This window comes from Antechinus flavipes, chromosome 3 (assembly GCF_016432865.1).
Source record: "Antechinus flavipes isolate AdamAnt ecotype Samford, QLD, Australia chromosome 3, AdamAnt_v2, whole genome shotgun sequence".
NCBI lineage: Eukaryota > Metazoa > Chordata > Mammalia > Dasyuromorphia > Dasyuridae > Antechinus > Antechinus flavipes.
This window is the reverse complement of record NC_067400.1, coordinates 173045991-173054973: the sequence shown is the minus strand read 5'-3', so window position 1 is coordinate 173054973 and position 8983 is coordinate 173045991. Positions and strand designations below refer to the sequence as shown.

The 8983-nt window shown below is 36.8% G+C and overlaps 1 pseudogene; it reads left to right on the top strand.

Annotated features, from left to right (window-relative positions):
* Positions 1–4459: 4459 nt before the first annotated feature.
* The window catches only part of LOC127557091 (40S ribosomal protein S24-like), a 99168-nt pseudogene continuing 94644 nt past the window's right edge, over positions 4460–8983 (top strand).

The following is an 8983-nucleotide window of genomic DNA, read 5'->3' as shown; positions in this document are numbered from 1 at the left end:
TGCCTTTTGGGTTATATTCCAAAGTTTGGGAGTATTGGAACCTCCAATAGTGACAATCCAGATTAGTTACATATATTCCTATCTGTATACTTTGTCCAATAAACAGTTGACTTCCTTAGCTCCACCTTTCAGTGTTCTTTCTAGATTCAGATCAAATTCTATCTTTTGTAAGAAGTTTTTCTTTATCTCTTTACTGCTAGTTCCTTCTTTCTAAAATTACATAATTTACTGCATATTTGTATATACATATGTATGTGTATATATAGCACATATATACACATATATGTATATAGACAAATATACATCTTTTGATTTATATATAAGATATACTTCATGAATGTGTATATATGTAAGATGTATATATTATATATATCTTCATATATATGTATATCCATGTATACATAATGACAGAGACATATATATATATATCTTTTTTAAACTTTTTTTAATTAAAGCTTTTTATTTATAAAACATATGCATGGGTAATTTTTCAACACTGGCCCTTGCAAAATCTTGTGCTCCAAATTTTCCCCTCCTTCCTCCCACCCCATCCCCTAGATGGCAGATAATTCAATACATGTTAAATATGTTAAGATATATATCAAATCCAATATATGTATACATGTTGATAAAATTATCTTGCTGCACAAGAAAAATCAGATCAAGAAGGGAAAAAACTGAGAAAGAAAACAAAAATGCAAGCAAACAACAACAGAAAGAGTGAAAATGCTATGTTGTGGTTCACACTCAGTTCCCACAGTCCTTTCTCTAGATGTAGATGGCTCTCTTCATCACAAGATTATTGGAACTGATCTGAATCAAATCATTGTTGGAAAGAGCCACATCCATCAGAACTGATCATTATATAATCTTTTTGTTGTTGTATACAATGCTCTCCTGGTTCTGCTCATTTCACTTCGCATCAGTTCATGTAAGTCTCCCAGGCCTCTTTGAAATCATCCTGCTGGTCATTTCTTATAGAACAATAATATTCCATAACATCCATATTCCATAACTTATTCAGCCATTTTCCAACTGATGGGCATCCACCCAGTCTCCAATTTCTTGCCACCACAAAAAGGACTGCTACAAACATTTTTGCATACACAGGTCTTTCTCCCTTTTTTATGATCTCTTTGGGGGACAGGTCCAGAAGAGACCCTGCTAGATCAAAAGGTATGCACAGTTTGATAACTTTTTGAGCATAGTTCCAAATTGCTCTCCAGAATGTCTGGATCCATTCACAGTTCCATCAACAATATATCAGTGTCCCAGTTTTCCCATATCCCCTCCAACATTCATCATTATCTTTTCCTGTCATCTTAGCTTGACAGGTTTTAGTGGTATCTCAGAGTTGTCTTAATTTGCATTTCTCTGATCAATAGTTATTTAGAATACTAGAAATACTTTCAATTTCTTCATCCGAAAAATTTTAAACTTAATATAATCAAAATTATCTATTTAGTGTTCAGTAATGAGTTCCAGTTCTTCTTTGATCACAAATTCCTTGTCCACAGATCTGAGAGGTAAACTATCCTATATTCTTCTAATTTGCTTATAATTTCACTCTTTATGTCTAAATCATAGGACCCATTTCGAGCTTATCTTGGTATATGGTGTTAGGTGTGGGTCAATGCCTACTTTCTGCTATACTAGTTTCCAATTTTCCCAGCAGTTTTTGTCAAATAGTGAATTCTTATCTCAAAAGCTGGGGTCTTTGGATTTGTGAAACTCTAGATTGCCATAGTTATTGACTATTTTGTCCTGTGAACCTAACCTATTCCACTGATCAACTATTCTATTTCTTAGCCAATACCAAATGGTTTTGATGACTGCTGCTTTATAATACAGTTTTAGGTCTGGCACAACTAGGCTACCTTCATTGGCATTTTTTTTTTCATTTCATTCCCTTGAATTTTTGTCCTTTTGTTCTTCCAGATGAACTTTGTTATTATTTTTCCTAGATCTATAAAATAATTTCTTGGGAATTTGATTGATATAGCACTAAATAAGTAGATTAATTTAGGTAATTTTGTCATTTTTATTATATTTGCCTGGCACTTGATATATTTCCAACTGATTAGATCTGACTTTATTTGTATAGAAATTGTAGTTGTGCTTATATAGTTTCTGACTTTCTCTTGGTAGGTAGACTCCCAAATATTTTATATTATCAACAGTTATTTTATGTGAAGACCTAGCACCCTGGATACCTTAGAATCAGCCGGAGTCAGAATAAGCAAAAGTCCTTGGTCTTTATTCTTGGTCTTTAGGAGTAGAAGTGAAGGGAATGGACACAGGATCTCCGAAACCTTCCTTTTCTACCTCCATGGCCCAAGTGACTCTGGCTTGTCTTACTCCACCCCCTAATCCTTCCCACAATTCTCTGTATACACCAAAAGATTGGACCAGCACAGAATAGTGGGAAGGGCCATTTCCCAAGCATATGCTAATAGAGTATTGTTAGCTTTAAGTGCTTGGTTGTTCAACCTCAGTGTATCAACTCAAGAGTTTCAGCCCTTTACAATTTTAAGTGGAATTTCTCTTTGTACCTCTTGCTGCTGGACTTCATTGGTAATATATGAAAATGCTGATGATTTCTGTGGATTTATTTTGCATCCTGCAACTTTGTTAAAGGTGTAGATTGTTTCTAGTAGTTTTTTAGTTGATTCTCTAGGCTTCTCTAAGTATACCATTATATCATCTTCAAAGAGTGATGATAATTTTGTTTCTTCATTACCTATTCTAATTCCTTTAATCTCTTTTTCTTCTCTTATTGCCAAAGCTAACATTTCTAATACAATATTGAATAGTAATGGTGATAGTGGGCAACCTTGTTTCACCCAATCTTATTGAGAATGGTTCTAGTTTGCATAGACATATATATGTGTGTGTGTGTGTGTGTGTGTGTGTGTGTGTGTGTGTGTAGTGTATTACATAGTTGTTTGAATAGGATACCCTTTTGAATGTGAACTTCTTAAAGGCAGGGTCTGTGTTTTTCTTTTTTTTTTTTTCTTGTAGAGGACTTAGTACAGTGTTTGGCACATAGAAAATACCTTAAAATTCTTGTTGAAATGAGGTGATTCGAAACAATTCAATAGACTTGTGATGGAAAGAGCCATTTGCATCCAGAGAAATTACTATGGAGACTGAATGTGGATCAATGCATAGTATTTTCTCCTTTTCTTGGTGGTGGTGGTGTTTGCTTGTTTTTTTTTTAATCTTTCTCCTATTTTCCCCCATTTTGATCTGATTTTTGAGGGGCAACATGATGAATATGGAAATATGTTTAGAAAAATTGCACATGTTTAACCCATAGTGGGTTGCTTGCTATCTAGAGGAGGGGGGAAAAGGAAGGAGAAAAATTTGGAACACAGGATTTTGCAAAGATGAATGTTGAAAACTACTTTTGTGTGTATTTGGAAAAATAAAAAGCTATTACAAAAAAAAAAAAAGAATAAAACCAAAACAAATAAAATAACTTGTCCAAGTTATTTCACCAAAAAAAAAAAAAAAAAAAAAAGATGCTTGTCAATTGAATGATTTGATTCCTTCATATGGCATATCCCTTAACTCAACTCTAGCAATCCAGATCTACACAACATTCCTCAATCTGCCCACAATGGAACCTTTCTGTGAATATATGGGAAGAGAAAAGAAGTGTTATAATAGTAATCCTTCCCTTTTTTAACTAAGATAGCTCCCATTACTCTGATAATTACCCATTAAACCATATCTCCTGTTTGTATGAGTTGTTGTTTGTCCTTCACTCTCAAATAGCCCATGACATCAAAGAGATGATGCCATGACAAGTAAATGCGACTGAAATGAGGGCTGTGCAAAGTCACCAGTCTCATTTTCTCTTTTGTAGTCATATGGATCCAGTGTCAAGATACAGAACAACTGAAGATGGCTCTCATATATGTGAGGAAGGCATGTTCAACACTGCCCTCATGATCTTGTTGTAACTCTTGTTCCAGGTCTTTAATTGGGTCTAATTAATATGCTGTGTGAGTAAGCAAGCAAAGAGTAAGAGGTCATCAGCATGAGAGTATCCTATTTTGACAAGACTTCTCCAAGTCAATCCCACTGGAGAAATTCCTGCTTGATACAACTGCAGAAAGGCATGAGTAACAAAATACAGTGATACCTTTGGTACTCGTTGTTAATTGGATCCAGAAGGCACAAGGGGTGAAAACTAAGAGTACTTAACAATTTTTCCCAGAAGAAGTACACTGCCAGTCCGCAACTTAACCATTCCCCTCACCCAATTTCCCAAAGGAGCAAGTGGGACTTCCAGCTGTGAAGAAACAAGTCAATTCAGCCCAGCCCAGTCCAGCCAGAGTCCTCCCTTCTTGACCCAATTCACTTTCAGAGGCGAACATTGACCTTTACACTCTCCCCCATTCCGCTTGCGACAAAGCTTTCCTGGTTGGGAGATGAGGGGAAGGACGCGGAAATGGAGCTGGAGCTGGAGGCTATTGTCGTGCACTCTCTGCTGCCAGGGCTCTGGATGCTCCCTGGGGCTTGGGTTGGCCAGGAGTCATGGGTCCTCTGCCACTGCTTCCTCCTCTTGGGGTCTCTTGTGCCATGACCTCTACTCCTGCTGCTTCTATCCTGCCGCTCCCTGCCTCTTCCAGTACTAGTTTTGGGAGCCAGGAGACTATGCTGAAGACACATCATCCAGCAGGAACTGCCCGGTGAGCTTCACAGCCTCAGCTTTGTGGATTCTACGTTGACAGTCTCTACCTTCACTGTGGAGCAGCTGCCTAGGGCTGAGGGCAATTAAGACAATCAAGTGCTGAGAAAGGGTCAAGTGCCGAAGCATTTTTTCTCAGTGAAATGCGTCATATGATAAATTTGATCAATTTCAAACAACGGAGTGCTGAGGTACCATTAGACTAATATTAGTTACACAAGAGATCCTGCTTTGATTCTTTGTACTCCTTCTTCGGGGTTAGATGCTAAAGAATCCCCCTTCCACCTTTTTAAGAGGGGGGAAAAAGAGCCCTCACTCAAATCCTTTTCCTAACAGTTCTGATCTGTATCTCCTCAGTTTCTGTACCCTCCTTTTGGGTCAATCATGGCTACTCATATTGTGTGGATAAAATCAGAATCATCAGCTACAATCCTCCCCGTAAAATGAAAGATGATCACTCACGCCCAACCATCTGTCTCGATGCTTCATCAGTCAGCTCCGAGGCATTGCTATTTGCTCTGACAAATCACTTTAAAGATCCCCGGCTTTAACATCAACCCATCCGCAGATACTCGCTTGTATAATTTCTCTCAGGTGGAATAAGCTCCTTGAAAATGGTGACTGACTTTTCTATTTCTGTTTTCTATTTGTATGAAACATTCATTAATTACATTGACATTTAGCATAGCACTTGGTGCACAATAAGTGATCTTTTTTTTTTCATTCGTTTATTTATACTGCATGATGTAAAACGTGCTTCCTAAAACGTTCTTTTCATGATTTTTCTTTTCTGTTTAGAACTTAATAAGTAATCAGTAAACTTCTGTTATTGTTGTTGTTTAGTTATTTCAGGTTTAATTTATTCCCAGTGATCCTATTTGGAGTTTTCTTGGCAAAGATATTGCAGTGATTTGCTATTTCCTTTTCTAGCCCATTTTGCAGATGAGGGAACTGAGGAAAGCAGAGTTAAGTGACTTGTCCAGGGTCATACAGGAGGGAAAATTTGAATTCACATCTTCCTGATTATAGATATAGGCTTAATCCACTATACCACCTCGATGTCCCAATTAATCTGACTTTTCTCACAATTATGTATCTCAAGCAACTCATGTCTTATCATAAAACTGGCCTCATATTAGTCAATCAGTTATTGTTTCCATGTTTCTTTGACCAAATACACTCTTGATGGGACACCTGTTCTACTGATTTCAGGAAATTGCAGCTGTTCATTCTTCCCTCCTACTTCAGAAAGTCCCTAATATTTCCTCAAAGTAGAAATCAGATTACCTAATTATACATCCTGTTTTCTATCCTGCTTGTTGTTATCTTTTAATGTATAAAAATCTGTTTCCCAGGGCAGCTAGTGGCGCAGTGGATAGAGCACCAACCCAGATGTCAGGAGGACCTGAGTTCAAATCTAATCTCAGACACTTAACACTTCCTAGCTGTGTGACCCTGGGCAAGTCACTTAACCCCAATTGCCTCAGGAAAAACAAAACAAAACCTGTTTCTCCCTTATATTCAGGGTCTAGTGCCAAAGCTAAGCCTGGTTCTGATTTGTTACGCAATTGGCTTACATCACTTAATAAATTGATATCCTTGGGAAACTCAACTCTTTGATTCCCCAGTCATTTGTTCTTTCACCCTCTACACAGCTAGAGAATCAGGAAAAGCTTCATAAAGAATGTAACTTGAGCTGAGCATTAAAGAAAACTAGTGATTCCAAGAGGAGAAAGTGAAAGATAGCTAGAGCAAAAGTCTAGAGAGGAAGATTTGTCCACTACACAAGTATAGGTCAGCTTTCCTGGCATTCAGGAGCTCTATCCCTCTCTCTATATCTTGGCGATAGCCCTACTGTGGCTCAGAACTCCCAAACTGAGGTGACTCACCAGCCTTCACTCTCTTCCCCAGTAACATGGATTTCATGAGTGTGCCTCCTCAACTAGTTTATTGAATGAATTTGAAAGGATTCTCTCCAAAGTTACCAATGATCTCTTTAACAGTCAAATTCAATGTTCTTTTCTCAGTTCTTTTCCTTCTTGACCTCTCTCTAGCCTTTGCCATTGTAAAAATTACCCTCTTCTCCTTTAATACTATCTTTTCACTAGGTTTTTGGACTACCATTCTCTCTTCTTTTTTACTCCTGCATGTCTGACTATTCCTTCTCAGTCTTATTTTCTGGATGTTCATCTAGGTCAAACTGATCCCTCCAAGGCTCTGTCCTGGAGCTCTTTACTCTCTTCCTTCCATGTTATTTCATTTGATAATATCAACAGCCCACATGGTTTCAATTATCATTTTTACACAGATGATTCTCATACTCTTTCCAGCCCTCTAATCTCATGTCTCCAATGAATATTAACATTTTGAACTCTATATCTCATCTTAAATATAATAAATCTAAAATGAATTATATTTATCTGTAAATCCACCCATCTTCCTAACTTTTACTATTGAGGATATCACAATCCTCAGTCACCCAGATTTGCTAGGATGTCAGCTTTGACTCCTTACTCTCACTTTCTATATCCAATCAGAACAGGATCCAAATCCTATCTTTTCTGCTTTCATAATATCTCTCATTTGAACTCCCTTCTCTTTTGTGACAATATCACCATCTTGGTGAAAATTCTTATTAACCTTATTCCTGAACTATTTCAGTGTCTTCTTTGTTGATCTTCCTGCCTCAAGTCTTTCTTCACTCAAATCCATCATCTATTCAGCTATTAAAAATGATCTTTCTAAAGTTCAAGTTTGACCATGTCACCACCCCTCACCCCATTCAATCAACTCCGCTGGCTCCCTATTACCTGTAGTTTCAAATACAAAATCCTTTGTTTGGTCTTTAAAGATTCCTATAATCTGTTCCCTTCTTACCTTTCCTGTCTTCTTACTTCTTATCCCTCCCCACTGCCAACCACATCCTTTTTGATTTGGTGACACTGGCCTCCTTGTTATTCCTTATATTAGACACTTTATTATCTACTTGCTCTAGCTATTTTTACTAGTTAGCTTCCCTGACTTTCTTCAAATCTCAGCTGAAGTTTCACCTTCTTGATAGAAACCTTTTCCAGTTCCCCTTCATGCCTTCCATCTGCCCTCCAATTGATCCTGTCTATAACTTGTTCATACATAAATGTTTGCATGTTATCTCTTTCATTAGACTATCAGATCCATGAAAACAGGGGCTTTTTGCCTCTTTTTGCTTCTCCAACACTTGGCACAGTGTCTGGTAAATGATTACTGTAGTTTATATGTCTGACTCTTTGTGAGTTTTCTTGACAAAGATACTAGAGTCTATTCTTTACTATTTTTATTCTTTACTATTTCCTTCTCTAGTTCATTTTATAGATGAAGAACTGAAGCAAACAGATTCAAGTGAGTTGTTCAAGTGACACAGCTATCATCTAAAGTTGGATTTGAACTCTTTTTCTTGATTCTAAGCCCAGTACTTTACCCAGGACTTTACTATACTCATTATACTTAACCTCTGTCTCTGTCTCTTCTCCTGTTCTGCAAAATGAGGTCAATAATAGCACCTATCTCCCAGGGTTGTTGTGAGGATAAAATGGGATATTTATAAAGCATTTTACATATCTTAAAATGTTTTATAAACACTTTAATTATATTATTATTATTATTACAACTACTACTGAGTGGAAAAAGTGGGTTTTCATTAAAATCCTGATTTTTTTGTAAGGTGTCATACTACATGTTTTATCATATCATGAAATGATTAATCTGAAGCTGAATAAGTATTATTTCTTACTTAGTTTATTTCTAGTCAAACTTTGTTTCAATTAATTTGGAGTTGACCAACCACTTCCCTAGAAAAAATAGCCAAAATATTTGTTCATCTGTGAATTTAGTACAAAACATCTAGGAAGGTTCCATTGATTTCAGACAATTAAATTTCTCATCTGCTTGAGAGCAATCTCTATATCTATTTTAGGAGTCATAAAACTGAAGCTCCTCTTAGGATCCCCACTATCCATGGATTTTTCAGAATTGTTTTAGTGTCTCAGTTACAATTTCCTTAAACCCCAGAAGTTCTAAACCATTTCAAAACTAACCCAAACATAAGGACTTTGGATAGAACTGTCCTAGCTTCAAGAGTGTGGTTAGCAAAGCTATCATTTGGGGCTTTCCTTCAGAGAAAATAAAGGGTTCTTTGGCCAAAGCATGGTGACTACCTCTTCACTAAAACAGAATGAGAACCAGTGTCTAAAACTTGAGTGGAAATGATTTAGATTAGTGGTGAGTAAGGATTTCCCAAGAGTTAAA